The following is a 17,541-nucleotide window of genomic DNA, read 5'->3' on the forward strand; positions in this document are numbered from 1 at the left end:
CCGTTTGTGCAGCAGCATTTTCCTTCTATCACCCCCACTCAGTCTTTCCATAAAGAAAAGAAAAGGCAGCACACTTGACACTTGTCATGCAGCACACATAATAATGGGCTCAAGTTACAGGAAGCTAAATTTAGACTGACTACCAGGAAATTTTTCTTAACTGATAGAGCGGTATGACAATGGAACCAATGACCTTGGAAGGTGGTGAATGCTCCCAGTGCTGGAGGCATTCGAGAGAAAATTGGACAACCATCTGCCAAATCCGTTTTGACTTGGGTTCCTGCCTTGAGCAGCAGATTGGGCTCGATAACCTTTGTAGGCCCCTTCTATGAATCTATGATCTGTGTCAGGTCATGGCAATGATGAAAGTAACAGCTGGTGAATTTACTTGGCCTAGAAACTCCTTATCATATGATCTGCTGGGAAACTCCCATGTTCTAGCTAGGGAGCCCCTGACTCGCCACGATAGACAAAGGTGTTCATTCCATTACAGGAATACACAACACATCACCCACTAGCCAGGGATCCTCGAACTGTCTGCTTCTTACTTATTACAGTATCATGAGCGTGGTTTTTGGTTTTCAGACCATGTTTATCATTTACATCAGTGGTTCCCAATCTTGGGTAACCCATGTGTACAGCAGGAATTACATCTGAGCAAACATGTATAAGCTTGCTTTGTAAACCTTTCTAGACCTACATGCAACTGGTGATGTCGTTCTTTGCTTATTCCAGCATCTCTCTTCTCACTGACAAAGACAGCAATATCCTTCTACTCACTGGCATGATGCTATTAATGAGAGTCCTCACACTGGTAAGAATTATTTTGGTGCAGATTTCATAAAAGTGAGGCAGTTGCACAAAGCTATGCTTGCTTCTCCTGTGTTTCACGTGTTTTCAAGAAAAGGAAGTGCTGGACTTCTTGACGACATCTTTTTGAAAAATCACCCAGACTTTTTCCACTTGCTTTGTGTGTGTGCGCCCGCACTGCTTCACAAAGGGAACCGGCATTAGTGTCTGCACAGAGGTCTTCTGCACAAATGGCAGAGATCTTGTTGGAAAAAAAGAGCATCTTACCCTTCACTGGAGGTGAGGAACCTCATAGGACTTCAAAATTCCTTACCAGGGAGTCTCATGGTGTCCAGGCAAACTGAGAACAAAGAAATTAATGGGTTGGGGCACCCAGACATCTGCTATCCTAAGGGTAAGTCCCAGACCCTGCCCTGCATTTTCTGGCTCTTGATGGTCTTCATTTTCATGGTCTTCTCTCTCCAGATTGAGTTACCATACAGCTGTAGCTAAGCTATACATTTTCAATGACTGCCATCATGGGTATTTGGCCTACGGGCCTGCATCTTTTTATAATTAACCCAAGAAGAAACTGAACACTGCTCTCTCTCTTTGCCTGCACAATTCCAAAGAAGTATGTGCTTTCTAAACACTCCATCCCTCCAAGAGCAACACAGATGTCCAGAAAAGCAATGATGACATGAGACATTGGAGAATCGGCTGACTGTCGGAAAGCCCCCGAAGCGTATTGATTTAAAACCCAATAGGACTGCCCAATTTCCTGTTGCTTTTCCTATAACTAGATTCAATGACACCAGCTGACGCATAAGCAGTGGCCGGAACAGAACAGATGATCTGATCAGCCACTAAAGGAAGGGAGTAAGGGAGACCGGGTGGAGAGCTCAGATATAATCATCCTCACCAGAATGCTCCACCAAGAAGCAACAATGAATCTGACTTTTTCATCTAAAATGAGAAGGCTAATTTTAAGGTTTGCAAAACATCCACTCTACAGTGAGGAACACTTGCAATGTTTGGGATAGTTTAGCTTACCCCAAAGAAAAAGCTAGTGAGAAGAGACCTGATGAAGAAATAGTGAAGAAAGTAAACAGGGACAACCTCTCCTAGTATTAGAACTTGCGGTCATGGAGGGAGAGCCTAATCAGATAGAAGGGAGACTTTTTCATGCAACAGAGAAAAATTCATTGCCACACGATGTAGTGATGGCTGCAACTTGGATGGCTTTAAAAGGACACTGAATAAATTCCATAGGATATGGCCTTCACTAGCTACTATCCAGGAAGGCTATATATCTCATCCAGAATTATTGGCCTCTCTACCTTATTTGCCAGATAACATGGGACAGAAGATGCAGTTCCACTCATATCCTTCTGGTGGGCTCTTCATAGGTAACTGGTTAGTATGTGAGCAGAATGTGGGACTCGATAAAGCTTCCTCCTGATCCAAAATGGCATGTTCTCATATGCTTAACCTTGCATAGCTGCAAGGTTAAGAGCATTTCAGAGTAGTTTCCTTCCCACCCAATAAAATTTGCAAAGTTTGTCAAATGTGAAGAACCATCTTATGAGAGCTTTCTAAATTTTGATATTGCATAGCTCGTTGATCACTCTGATAACACTAGTAATGAATGGCATGTAAATTATTACATGCACGATGCTTTATCTTGTCCTGATTGCTTCCACAAATGAACACTTCCCTTGCATAAAGATAATATTAATGCTCAGAAACAGAATGCTGTTGGAAGTACCGGTCTTTGTAGATGGCTCTTCAGGATATTTGTAGTTCTGTTTCGGAAATTTCATACCACAGTCAGAGATGGAAAAATTATCTTCTTTGGATTTACTAGTCTCAGAAAGCCAGAAAGTAGATTTGCTATCTTTGGACACAATCTGTGTAAAATGCTTTGAGCCAGAGCCATCCCTATCAGGTTACAGTGACAGCTTCTGGCTATTCTCCTCTGTTGAAAGACAGTTTTTCTTTCCTTCCTTTTCATTTCTATGATGCCTTTCTGCTGTAAAGGGATTCACGGTGGCTCACATTAATTAAAATGCAAACAAGGATTTTAAAAAAATATTCAGCTAGAAAACAACTAAGCATACAACAGTATAAACATTCAAAAACACTAGCTGAGATAAAATAGATACGTATGCTAGACACACATATCAATGGACTTAATATAAGCCAAGGCTTTTTGGGACACTACTAGATATAAGCACTACAAATATTTTACTGTACTACATCTCCCAGATGTTTTCCCCCCTTAAGGGATCTACCTTAGAACATTCTAAAGTAAAACAGATTCTTTACTCTGCTCTTGTGGTCATTCATTGTCTGGGGTAATTCACATATGGCAAATCATTACAAAGAAAAGCTTGTAGAGGGATAAAGTTCACCAATTACTGTAAATAGTCCATCTAATTAAGATTTGTATTACTCTACCATTCTTATCTTATCATTGTTAATTTCTGACAGAGGTTCTCGCATTCTTTACAGTACAAGCTTCTATGAACGACCTGCATAACAAAGACACTATCACTCCAACGTTTAATACCCACCGACTGACTTACCAACCAACCACCATCTCTGCCATGTATAAATATTTGCGATGTTATATTTCCTTCTTTTATGTCTGATGAAGTGGACTTGTGCACGAAAGCTCAAATAATAAAATATAAAAGTTAGTCTTTAAGGTGCTACATTTTTGACTTTTTATATTGTATTCACCTATAATGCTTGCACAGTCTAACACGGCTACCCCTTCTACATCTTCAGAAACACCAAAGAATCTTTAAAAAAACACTTTTAAAAAATACAGACATAAAAGATCTCCGGTTTGAATTCTAAGGTGCTTTAGCTCCTGTCGAGCACCTCTATAATAAATTGTTGCTATTCAAACATTGCCTTGAGAAAAGAAGACTTAGGAGAGATATGATAGCACTTTTCAAGTACTTGAAAGGCAGTCATGCAGAGGAGGGGCAGGATCTGTTCCCAAACATCCCAGAGGACAGGACACATAATAATGGGCTCAAGTTACAGGAAGCCAGATTTAGGCTGAATATCAGGAAAAACTTCTTAACTGTTAGAGCAGTACGACAATGGAACCAATTACCTTGGGAAGTGGTGAGCACTCCAATACTGGAGGCATTCAAGAGAAAGTTAGACAACCATCTGTTGGATCTGCTTTGATTTGGATTCCTGCACTAAGAAAGGCGTTGGCCTCGGTGGCCTTAAAGGTCCCTTCCAACTCAATTATTCCATGATTACAGTATAAGGGGAACATTGTTGCATCACTCATTGAAAAAGCACAATCCGGCTTGGTTGGCATCTATAAAGGGAATGCCATCTTGTCATTTGCCTCAGGCAGTAAACTGTCATGGGCTGCTTTGAGCTTTGAATTCAGAAAGGCTAAGTGTTGTTATTAATTGCTGTGATCATCTGTGCCTAACCCACTAGTTGCACTATCAAAACGTTGATTGGTGTTTGCGGTCGTAATAACGTGTTATCTTCCTGGCAAAGCAATTCATTCAGCTCAGGATAAACATTCTGCATGCATCAAATACAAAATGTGAGTATTTTATATTAAAGCAGAGCAGCTTTAAAAAAATTATGATTGATTGGAATTTTTGCTTTCAACTACTAAGTGGTACAAAATCAAAACATCAGCTACCTGAATCAATATTTCAGCAGATGCTGACACCAGCTTTTGAAATGATCTATTAGCATCTTTTTATTAGTGTGTCAAATGCAATGCATCAGGTTTGTGCACACGGGTGAAGAAATTGTTCGGTTAAGGTAGGGGGCTAAAATGTGCAAATTACTACTTTGCTATATGTAAATGAGGTGCTAATTGCTCTTTGCAAACAATATTTATGCAAATGACCACTTCTGCTAGGTTGATGGAGGAGAATTGTACATGTTTCGTGTAGTTCTAAAATTGCTGGTTGTTAAAGTGGAGGAAGTCTTTAAACCAATTGGCTGGCATTTGCTTTTATACCACAGATAATGTATTCTCTCTCTCTCTCCCTCTCTCTCTCTCTCTCTCTCTCTCTCTGTGTTTTAAATCATTGCATTTTAATCCCACCTATTCCATAGCTTTTTAGAAGGGCAGCAATTTGAAATATTAAACCAGGGGTCTCAAACATGCGGCCCGGGGGCCATTTGCGGCCCACTGGATAATAGTTTGTGGCCCCTGCCTTGCCTGCCCCCCTGAAGCGCCCACGCGTCCTCTGCTGTCAAGAATTTTTCAAAAGCCTCGCCTTGCTCGTCGGCTGTCTTTGAAGACAGTGCCTCTTGCACCCTCCATCTGGAACTGCAGCCTGCCAGCCCGCCCGCCTGAGTGTGCCTTTTTTTGAGAGGGGTCTTCAGAGGAAGGTTGCTGCACCTCCATGCATGTGCGTGTGTGTATGTGTGTGTGTGTGCACGCACCTGTGGGGCCCCCGCCCCCGTTCTGCTTAATTTCATGGGAAACGATGGGAGCTTTTCTCCTTTGGCAAGGCGATTCTGGGAGGCTTTTAAAAAAATTTATGTCGTGTCCTCCTCCCCCCCACGAGGCGGTCGCCAAAGCTCCCTCCTTTCTCTGCTTCTTCGTCCTGCTGCTGCTGCTGGTGATAGTGAAGAAGGAGCTGGAGAGGATAATGGCCGGCGACGAGGACTCACCCGCTCCTTCTCCAAGCCCAGCCGGGCAAAGGAAACTCCTGGGCAGCTTCCTCGGGCTCTTGATCTGCTTGGTGGAAAATCTGATGCGGTCCAGCCTCACCCAGACACTGCCTCCAGCAGCCCCCAGGTAAGTTGAGTTTGAGACCCCTGTATTAAACATTACCAACACTGTTTAGCAAAGCTGTCATTAAAATCATTAAGTACTTTGCCAACTTTTGCACTGTTTGTTTTTGTCTTTCCAAAATTGAAAATGCATTGATAAGCGGATAGTTCTTTGTGGTCTGTATTATAAACCTAGGCAACGGTGGTTATTTAAACGTTATTTCAAAATCTGCAAAATCTCTGTTTTTGATTAAATTCTTCTAGCTGTGCAGCAGAGGTGCAAGGATTAACAAAGCAAAATAGCTTCAACTTCCCCATATTAGTCTATGTCCTTTTCTCATCAACTGGCATTTACAATCTTTTACATTTGTAAGAGAAAGAATAAAAGTGTTTCATTGACTTATATTTGGATGGATCAAACAACAAACTGATAAACATGGCTGCTTTCAGCAACAGCCGTCTACAGACTCACTGCTTCTACAGACTCTCTGCTTTCAACAGACTCAAGGGAGTGGGGGAAAGACCTAAACAGAAAGGCACGGCTCTCTTTGAATTCAGGAGCAGGAGAGAACAGTTGGTTAATGCTGGACAGATTGACAGCCCAGCCGGGAAAGGTCCCTCCCAGCCAAACCTCTTATATAAAGGCAGGATGCAAGGTTGCAAAAACTCCAACATGGTGTGTATGGGAAAGCTGAGTCAGTCTCAGACCATTTTCTGTTCTCTTCAAGTATCACTTGCCTTTTCTTTTCCTCCTACAGCTTTCCCAGGATTGCAGGGTGAGAAAGCAGAATTCTGGACGATACCATTTCAGATGGCAGAATGGGTAGAGGGAGGTGGTATAAATAAAAGTATCCCCACAAGAAAAGCTGCTCATGCCAACATAAATAGCTCCTTGGTGGAAGAGGAATGACAAGTTCTGAAGAAAATGCCTATAGTCCAGCTGCCTTGAGCCAGCAACACTATAAAGATGAAAATGGGGATCTGTGGGCTACAACTAGGAAAATAGATACTTGGGGGTTACAGTCTTAGAAGCCCCCAGCCAGCTCCTGTCTAACTCTCAGAACCTCCCAGCCACCAAAGCTTGGAAACATTACTTTTCCAAAAATGAGCATTTCCCCCCTAAAATTCTGATCACTGCCCATGACAGAGAATACTAAAGTACTGGGCAACACCAGCAATCATTATGTTAGACTGCACAGGGAAGCCAATGAAATCCATAAACATCAACAGAACTTCAACAAAAAAGAGGAAAGTCTGAAACGGAAGAAGGCCTGGCTTCCAATACTGAATAATACAGCCTGCAAAAGGTCAACGAACTCTACTCAGCCACAAGGACCAGGGGTCATTGCACAAAAAAGACCAGCTAACGACACCCATCAATTCAGAGTAACAGATAATCTCTCCCCCTTATCACAACAAAAACATGCTGATCACCCTATCTCCTGAAAAGAAAAGAACAAAAACTGTTTCCCATAGCTATAAATACTCAACTATCCAACAAACAGTAACAGAGCATGGACAGAGGTCCTATTCCAGTTATCTGAAGATGCCAGCCACAGAGACTGGCAAAACGTCAGGAACAACAACCTTCAGAACACGGCCAAAGAGCCCGAAAAATCCACAGCAACCAATGAAAATGTTCTCATGTGGAGCTGCTCCTTGGTTTCTCTGGGGGGTTTGGTTCCTCTTAACTGACTTTCCTGATACATCCCACACCTGGTAGGTCTTTCTCCAAGCAATTTTACTGTGTTCCCAATATCTTGCTTCTTTTTCCTTTTATGAATGTTTCCAAGCAGTTTCCACTGCTGGCTCGAGAGGCAGAGAGCCATGCTGAGCGATCCTGACACTGCCATATGTCCTGCATTACCCTTTCTAGTTTCGTGTCTATTATTGATATTCCTTGGACACGCTGTCCATGCCCATGGGATGCAATGTCAAATCTCTCCTCCCTGAATGACATTTATAGTCTGCACTGTTTCCTGCAGCCAAATGATTCATCTGCTTGCTAAGCAGCTAAACCAGCTTCTCTTTCACAGGGTCATTAAAAAGAGCAGCATCTTTTTTCTATTTCTTTTGTCTCTTTCTGAATAGCAGAGTTTCAGGAAAGGCCATGAGGGGGGGGGGGAGTACAACCCCCAGAATCCCCTATCTAGCCCTGGATCATGCTCTCTGGGGAGTCTGAGGATTCTCATTCAAAGAGTGACATCTCCAAACTCTGGGGGGAAAGTCTAAGATGCACCATTCTAGTGGCTGACAAGTTCTACTAGGCTCAATCTCATGTTTTCTTGGTTAACTGCAAGCTTCCTCAAAACTCCCTCCCAATCTATAATTTTGGTGCAGGTGTGCAGTGACTCTGTCACATACAATCATTTTCTTATATGTACTGCTCTTCGGAAATGGGTGTTTCCAGAACCTGCTTGGTAATTCAGCCAGCACTACCGTGATAAACCCAAAAGAGAGAGGTGTTTTTTAGATCCGGATGTAGGAGAGCAACCATACAAACCAACACGGAAGCAGACAGATAAAGAGGTGAGGGTTCTTGAGAGTCCCCTGGACTGCAAGGAGAACAAACCTATCCATTCTGAAGGAAATCAACCCTGAGTGCTCATTGGAAGGACAGACCCTCAAGCTGAGTCTACAATACTTTGGCCATCTCATGAGAAGACTCCCTGGAAAAGACCCTGATGTTGGGAAAGTGTGAAGGCAAGAGGAGAAGGGGATGACAGAGGACGAGATGGTTGGACAATGTCATCGAAGTGACCAACATTAATTTGACCCAAGTCTGGGAGGCAGTGGAAGACAGGAGGGCCTGGCGTGCTCTGGTCCATGGGGTCACAAAGAGTCGGACATGACTAAATGACTAAACAACAATAATGTATAACAAAGAGTAAGACCCATGAGCAGATAAGAAGGAAGTAATCTGTAACAGACAAAAGCTGATCTACGAACAAATATCTGATTTTGTAAGAGCCTTGGTTGAAGTAACTGTTTAACTGGCTACTGGGCTTAATTGAAAGGACATAAAAAGATCCAGTAAACATCCAAAGCAGGGTGGGGGAGAGGCAGTTCACTTTATCCAGTGGTTCTGTTTTGTGGGTCACATTGGCAATAAACTGCCCTTCCCATTTTTGCATTTGGTGTCAACTTCTACACCACGGGATGAGGAACATTTGGTCCTCCAGATGTTAATCAGCTTACCTCTTGCCATCATGTCACTGTCTGGCCCTGGGTGGAGTTAAATCACATAGAGAGGACCACAGATTCTTCAACCAGATGTATAAATTTGCAAGGAAGTATGAATAGATAGACTCCAGATGGGATAAGCCAAATCTCAGTGTGAGCTCGCTAGAGGATGAGAAATATGTTTTTATTGTGTGTGTGATGGATCTCCATCGCCACCCATTCCGTGCAACTGCCAGGACTCACTTGTTCTACACAAGGGTGCTCATATGCGTGTTGTGCCTGCTTCCCCCCACAGCCCCTGCCTGTCTTGCTTCTGTAGTATCACAAGGGCCACCACCATCTTAGCTTTTAAGCCTGAAATAACACATAGTGGGATACTTTTTGCCTAAGCCAGTGGTTCCCAACCTTGAGATCCCAGATGTTTTTGGACTGCAACTCCCAGAAGTCCTGGCCAGCACAGCTGGTGATGAAGGCATCTGGAAGTTTTAGTACAAGAACATCTGGGGACCCAATGTCGGGAACCATTGGCCTTAGTAATCCTGCATCCCTGAACAAAATGTTACTTAATTTGATGGCTCACTCATATCTTTCACAGCAGCAAGAGCCTCGCTGAGTGTCCCCTGGCCTTAGGCTTCACTAACTATTGATAGGATGAGGCCAGCACCAGGGTGTTTTCTACTGTCCACTGTGTTAAGAAGCAACTAGGCCCAAAAACCAAGTTCTAGCACCAGGCGGTATATGAGCACTCTACAAAATAAAAGTACAGTGGTGCTTCGCTAGACGATGATAATCTGTTCCACTGAAATCGCTGTTTAGCGAAATCATTGCCTAGCGAAAATCATTTCCCCGTTGGAATGCATTGAAACCTGTTTAATGTGTTCCAATGGGGAAGAATCGTCGTTGTCTAGCGAAGATCGGCCATAGGAAAGCCGTTTTGCGAACTGCCGATCAGCTGTTTAAATCACTGTCTTGCGAAGCTTAGGTCCCGAAAACACCCATTTTGCGAGCATGGAGGGAGCTGTCAAAATCGTTGTCTAGCGAAAATTGGTTTGCAAAAAGTCAATGTCTAGCGAAAAAACTGTCATGCGGGGTAACTGTCTAGTGAGGCACCACTGTATGGATGGTGCAGTATCTCCAGTATTGGTCTTGACATTCTGGGAATTGGAACCCCCAAAAGTAACATCTTCCATCTTTGTATCTGGCTACCACATGAGGTAACAACTACCCTTTCTCCAAGGAGCAATCAATACTAACCAGGCGTTCAGATGTTCTGCCATGAAGAGGAAATGCTATATCAAATTGCTGGGCATATCAGTGTCTTCTAAAATGGTGGGCAGGGGGGGGTTTGACAGTCTAGCAATTGCAATCTCTATGGTGCAGAATGATGGCTTAAAAAAACACACCCAAAAAACACCCACACAAATGCACCCAGAAAGAGGCAGTTGAACAGAAAGCAGGGGGACCTTTAAAGAAGCATCAAGTCAACAGGAGGGATGATCAATATCTGAAAGAGGGTTAGTGGAGCAAGGTAATTCCATGACTGATCTCTGATATAAAACAGTAGGAAAAAAACAACAACAGTTATACTCCCAGGAAAAAATATTGCAAACTATCCAAGCTTCAGGAGAATAAAATTAGATTAAAGCTGGAGGTAACGAACCTACAGAATTCACTTAACCCATGTTTGATGGGATGGAAACGAAAAATTAGAGGGTTCGGAGGGGAACACGGAAGCGCCAGAATGTGAAAATGATTAAAGAGACCATTTCACTTTAAAAACCAGTCACTCCCCAGAATGATTTAAAATTAACAGATTGCACATCTCCAGGTGGACGATTTGCAGGGAAATGAACTTACCATACACAGGTTCAGAAGATGAGCCTTGGCAGCAAAACAGAAAGAGCATAAAAGAGAAAGAGAAATTAAAAATAAAGAGGAAAAAGAAGAAATGCAAAGGGCATTCTTAAAAACAGCATTTCAAAACCGATTCCTCCGTCTTGCAGACTGACATCCCCATCCTCAGCCAATGGATAAGAGTTTGGTTGGATGATTCTTAAGATACCTTCCTACTCTATGGCGGAAATCCTGTTGCACAATTGCACAAATGAAAACAATCAACACATTTTAATCAATGCACTGTATTGTTATTATAAAGGAAGGAATGTTGTTTTCAGTGTTTCCTACCTTGGGTTCTCAGATGCTCTTGGACTACAACTCCCAGAAATCCTGGCCACTACAGATAGTGGTGAAGGCTTCTGGGACTTTTAGTCCAAGAACATCCGGGGACCCAAAGCTGGGAACTACTGCGCTAAACGATAAATTATACGCCAGATAGACAGGTGCTTTATTTGTGTCCCTGCCTATATCCCCATTTTGTGGTTATGTGTAAAGCAATCATTCATTGTTGTGTCAAGAGGGCACTTTTTTTAGCAGTGTACAAAATACTAGGTCAGGCTTTATAGCCTTTGTAGGCTATGTTAAACAAGACATACCAATACATCATTCCAATTTTTTATGCCAAGGAAATAGGAATGCCTTTGGTTCAGCGGGCGCTTCTGTTCGTAACAGCCTGCATCCTGCATTTCCTGAGCAAATCAGAACTGACAGACACATTCTGCAAAATGAGGCAATAGACATCCAGACAGTGCTACCTCCAGCATGGATTATTGTTTTGAACAGGGATGAATGGGAATTTCATTTTAAGATTTTTATACTGAGAATTAGAATTAGGACTATGAAGAATGCACACAAAATTTCTCGGTCTCAGCAAAGCAAGCTGACCCAACACGAAGTGAAACCAGGTTGTCTCACTATGGAGAAATAACTACATAGCCCCCATGATAATTCTCATCTCCAACAGGAGAGCAAGGCAATAAGCATCTTTTGTTCATCATCAAGAGCCTGGGCATTTACACTGATTATGTTGTGAACTGCTCAGAGAGTGTTTGCACTATGGCAGTATACAAGTTGGAGAGAGAGAGAGAGAGAGAGAGAGAGAGATCCTTTGATTGAGCAGAGGGGTGGACTCAGTGGCCTCATAGGCCCCTTCCAACTTCATTATTCTATGATTCTATGAAATAAATTGTCTGTGAGACTGGTCTCACTACCCCTACCTGAGAGAAGGGCTTTCCACCTCCCCGAGAGTAAGGGTGAGATTCCCGACCCACAGTTCGCCTATGGGCTGGGGTGGGTGGTGACGTGGCTGATGCCCTGGAGGTAGTACATGTGGCCATAGAGGGCTGGGGATTAAAAGAAGGAAGGAAGGAAGAAGAGGAGGGCCGCTGGGTGGAGGGTGTCAACTGAGAGGTGTTCAGGGCCCAGGAGGTGTCAACACGGCCAGAACGCTCAACGGCCAGTTGGAAGACAATCCATTGCCGGAACCCAGACACCAGGCGTCGGAAGAGGTTCTTTGTGCCACTGGAGGAAGCAGACCGAAGAGACAAGGCGAGACAGCAAAAGGCGAGGTGACTGGAAAATCAGGGCAGGGCATGCCACCGGCAGAAGAAGAAGCAGGAGCAAGCAACCCCATCACCAACCTCCCGAAGGTAGTACTCCCAGCATCAGTCAGCCGGTCCTCCTCCTCCTCCTCCTCCTATCCAGCCTCCTGTCACACCTTGTTTTTTGGGTGAGCTCAATCCACACAGATTTTGAGTGTGCCTCCAAGGAGAAGTACTGCACATATGGTGCAGCTGCTGCTAACGGCGTCTACCAAGGAGTAAATGTGGAAGACACTCTGCCAATTCGACTCCAGCGACAGCTGAGTGCCTGCATTTGTTTCTGAACAGAAAACTAGGTAGAACTAGGCCTAGCTAGGCCACAAAGCAGTCCAGCTTAGGCCTTTCTCCCACACTTAGGTGTCTTATCAGTTGGGTAGAACTCCCAGAATGGAGAATTATGAAATCTGCAGCCCAAAAATCCCATGCCTAATCATGGCAAATAGGAGGCCAGCTTGGCTAAACTGTCAAGTCAGTAGTACTCCTTTCCTGGAGATTTCAGAACCAAAATCAATTAACATGGCAAATGAAAATGTCATGTTCTGGTGGCCAGAAAAGCAGCAGAATGTATCCAGCATCTGCGGTGTTGCTGGCCTTCCTGCTAGGCTCCCATTGTGCTTGGTTTGATTTATAGCACATCCAACAGCACGGTGCTTCTTAGATTTGTGCTCCTGTGGCCATAGCTTCTGCAGCAAGAAGGCTCACAAGTCCTGGTGCTGGTGCTCAACTCCCTGCTTAGCTCCATATAGCACAATGGACCCAAGGGCACAATCCTCTCCCTGTCCCCACTTCTCTCTCCTGCCTTTACTGGTATTGCGCAAGTGCTATACAAATACGGTAAAAACACCTTTGCATTGAGAATGGGTGGAAATGGGTATCCAGGTTTAAAAGGCTCCTCACATTCACAAACCAAACTTGCTTCTCCTCCAGGACTGCTCACCCTGAGATCTCTCTCCTCTGTCTGGAGACCTGGAAAGGCAAAACACTTCCCTAAACCTGGCCCTGTAAATTATCCAAAGAAGGGGTGCCTGGAGAGAGCAGATATCCACCTTCAGACAGAAACAACATGTAACTCCAGACAGAACCAATTATTCTCATGGAACTATACAGTGCATTCCTTGATTGCTACACCCATTCCTGCATTGAGCAGGGGGGGGGTTGAACCCAATGGCCTTATAGGCCCCTTCCAACTCAAATATTCTAGGATTCTCTGTTAATCCCATTTCATTTTGAACATGTACCCATTGCCCACTCTGAAATAAAACCTGAGTAATTCAAGTCAAAATGCCCCTGAAATGCCCTCTAACAGTGACCTTTTAAAATAAAAAGAGTTAAAAATTAAAAGGAAAGGAATATTGCTCAACATACCTAGGTAATTTTCATATTCCTCATTATACTTCGGAATTAACTTTGAAGTATAGCTAGTTAAATTATCCAAAAAGTAACTATTTAATCTAGTTGTTTCCAAGCTCCATGCGAACCATATCACAAGTTGCAAATATGTGAGTTTTTCAGGCAAGGAGCATGTCTGCCCTTCAACAAGTAGACAAAGTAGGGCAAAATGGGTAATTTTAGCAATAATGTCAAGCCCATCAAAATGCTTTCCCCTCCCTAACCAGACAGCAATGGGGACAGCAGTGGCATCCTGCCTCCAACCAATTAAACTTTTCCACTCTTCATTTAGAGGGACGTGGTGGCGCTGTGGGCTAAACCGCAGAAGCCTGTGCTGCAGGATCAGAAGACCAAGCAGTTGTAAGATCGAATCCACGTGACGGAGTGAGCTCCCGTTGCTTTGTCCCAGTTCCCGCCAACCTAGCGGTTCGAAAGCATTTAAATGCAAGTAGATAAATAGGGACCACCTCGGTGGGAAGGTAACAGCGTTCCGTGTCTAAGTCGCACTGGCCATGTGACCACGGAAGATTGTCTTTGGACAAAACGCTGGCTCTATGGCTTGGAAACGGGGATGAGCACCGCCCCCTAGAGTCGAACATGACTGGACAAAATTGTCAAGGGGAACCTTTACCTTACTCTTCATTCATTTATTCCTTTTATTTATATCCTTCCTCTCTTGCAATAAAGGAACTCAAAAGAGTTCCTTTATTGCAAGAACTCAAGAGAGCTTCCAAAATATTTAAATGACAAGAAGAGCTTTAAAAAATACAGTAAGACCAAAATATACACATTGGCACATTAAAACGAATCAATAAATAACATTTAAATGAATTGATATGCTTATTGAAAAGGTTAAAAAGTACAGTATCCACCATTAAAGCTCCTTTCTTGGCACTCTGTTGATTTGAGGAGACTAGATTATATGGGCTTGTACATGTACATTGAAATAATTAATATAATATGTTAGAAGCCGCTTTGAAGAGAGTAGTATGAAAAATGGTGAAATGTAAATCTAAACTGATGAAAAATATTTCCATTCATTTCAATACAAACAATATTTATCAGATTTATCAACGCCTCAAATTTCTGTTATCATGCACTGATCCACCCTCAGAAGAGTTATTTATTTTTCCACTCTTGGAGAACACTCCTCATTTTGCATTCCGGAGCCCTTTTTGCCCTTTTGAGTATGAATTAAAAGTTGCAGGTAATTAAGATGGCAATTAATTCCTTCATTTTAATCTGCAGGGCAATCATGCTTCTCTGATTAGCAAGGGCAGCAAAAGATCTTAGCTAGCATGAAATACTGTAAAACATATCCTCTTTTAAGTATAGTTACAAATCTAAATTTAAGGAGGAGCTATAAAGCCATTGATCCAAGGGGAGAAAAGAATTTGCCATAAATGAATAACCCTGCAAGCATATCGAGTCCTCTAACTGATTGAAAGAAAACTCTATTCTGTGCTGATAGATTCTATCACATCCCCAAAGCTGTCTCTGATCAATGAAAGGAAATAACATGGAAAGAAGAAATTAACACTAATTGACATTAAGAACATTGCAAACATAACACTTAGAAACTTCAGTCTCCCTGGACACTCTCTGATTTTGGAGGGACTATCCTTTGGGAAAGAAACAAGAGGATTCCACAGGGAAAACACCATATATATGATCAGTTCAACCATGTAGTTTTGTCTGTATCACTACATGACCCCATGATGGGCCTGAGAACTATGACAAAAGTTTTGGCCCAAGACAAAAGCCAAAAATAAAAGAAAAAAGTTAAAGAAGACAAAAACATTGTGGCATCTTAAGAACTAACTTCTATATTTTAATATGAGCTGTCATAGATACGCCCACTTCTTAAGATTTAAGAGTTGGGCTACATGGCGAATGTTTATACATTTGTACATGGCCTCAGAACAAAAAGCCTGTTTGTTTCCCGGGCACAAGTTGTTGATAGTGTGGCATTTCACACCTGACATCCTGTTGACATTCACTTCAACATTCACTTCTACTCCTGGGAAACATTGTTTTGTAAGCAATGAAAATTATTGGTGTTGGGCACCTCCCCCCCTGTCATGAACCCAAAAAACCAACTGCAAAGTGGTTCATGGGGGGGGGGTTCATAGTTGTGAGTAGCCATGAACCACCAGTTTTCAGTTTTGTCCCCATCTCTGTTTGTCTTTCCTCATCCCTACCTCCACCTTTTTTTTCTTCTGTGTGGTGTGGAAAATAACACTGGCTTTTGATCTCGATGCAATCATTACAAAGGTGACAGTAGGCAGAAGTAAAGTCTCCCTGTCCACCACTTCCTCTTAGATATATAGTGTTGGGTAGCTCCCACTACAGGTCACAGATGCCTGCATTTGCTTTTTTTTTATTGCTTTTAGTGTTTCTAGCTAACCTCAGCTCATTCTCAGCTTTTGCCCTCCTAATGACCTTCTTGCAATTCTTTGCTACTTCTGTATTCTGCTTTGTGGTCTGGTCTTCTTTCCACTTCCTATGTGTGTCCTCTTTTTTTCAGATCCTTTCTGAGCTTTTTTGTGAAGACACACTGGCCTTTTTTGCTGTCTCCCACCATTTTTTTTGTTGTAATTGTTTGTAAAAGTGCCTTTAGAATTTCCTTTTGTAGAAACTCCCATCTTCTTTGACTCCTTTTCTTGTTAGGATCTCCTACCATGGGATCTTATTTACCCTTGTTCTGAGTCTATTAAAACTGGCTTTTTAAAAAATCCAGCATATATGTGTGGCTACATTCTGCTTTAGTTTCCTTTGAAATCAAGAATTCTAGTAGAACATGGTCACTCTCATGGCTGGTTAAAATCAAGTCAATATAGCTAGTCCTCTAGTTTCCTTTTCCACTTTTCATAGGATAAAATTATCAGCTACACCACCCAGGAATTTCTTGGAAGGGCCATGCTTGGCAGAATTTCCCTCACAACAGATAGCAGGATAATTGAAATATTTCATCACTACTACATTGTGGCTGTGGTCACACCAGCGAAATGTCCCTCTGCGGTTACGGAACTTTTAATTGAGTTCCTGTTATGCTTTGAGGTCATGTGGTATTTCTTCCAGGGTGTGCTCCCCAATGAGGTTTTGAGTTACCGAGTTATTTCCTTCCAATTCAATAAGTGCCTAGAGCTTCTTATTGAGACCATTTGACAGAAGTTAACCAACACATCAACACAAACACCGCAGACAGATGGCCTGGATCCATTCCAGTCAGGCTTCAGGCCACGCCACAGTACAGAGACGGCATTGGTCGCCCTGTATGATGACCTGTTAAGGGAGGCTGACGGGGCAAAGTGTCTCTGTTGGTTCTCCTCGACATCTCGGCGGCCTTTGATACCGTCGACCACAGTATCCTTCTGGGGAGGCTCTCCGAGTTGGGAATTGGTGGCTTGGTGTCAGCCTGGCTCCGTTCCTTCCTGGAGGACCGACCCCAGAGAGTACAGCTTGGGGGGAATGTCTCGGCCCCGTGGAATCTCAATTGTAGCATCCCACAGGGGCTGATTATCTCCCCAATGCTGTTTAACATCTATATGAGACCACTGGGTGGGGTAATCAGGGAGTGTGGAGCCTCATGTCATCAGTATGCTGATGACACCCAGCTCTACATCTCCTTTTCACCAACTGCAGATGATGCCGTCCTGTCCGTCCAGTGCTGCCTGGGAGCCGTACTGCAGTGGATGCAGGAAAATGGGCTGAGGCTGAACCCGGACAAGATGGAAGTTCTGAGGGTGGACGCCCTTGGAGTTGGTGGCCTGGGTGGCTCTCTCACATTGGGGGGGGGGTGACCCTGGCTGCTAAGAGTGGGGTTCGCAGCCTGGGGGTACACCTGGACCTGATGCTCACCATGGAAACCCAGGTGGCGTCGGTAGTTCACACCGCCTTTTTC

The 17,541-nt window shown here is 43.3% G+C and overlaps 1 long non-coding RNA gene across 1 annotated transcript; it reads left to right on the forward strand.

Annotated features, from left to right (window-relative positions):
• Positions 1-706: 706 nt before the first annotated feature.
• LOC144589160 (uncharacterized) lies at positions 707-3,499 on the forward strand. Its single transcript, XR_013545093.1, has 2 exons — positions 707-814; positions 3,304-3,499. It is a non-coding gene; the product is annotated as an uncharacterized LOC144589160 (long non-coding RNA).
• The last annotated feature ends 14,042 nt before the right edge of the window (positions 3,500-17,541 follow it).

This window comes from Pogona vitticeps, chromosome 1 (genome assembly GCF_051106095.1).
Source record: "Pogona vitticeps strain Pit_001003342236 chromosome 1, PviZW2.1, whole genome shotgun sequence".
NCBI lineage: Eukaryota > Metazoa > Chordata > Lepidosauria > Squamata > Agamidae > Pogona > Pogona vitticeps.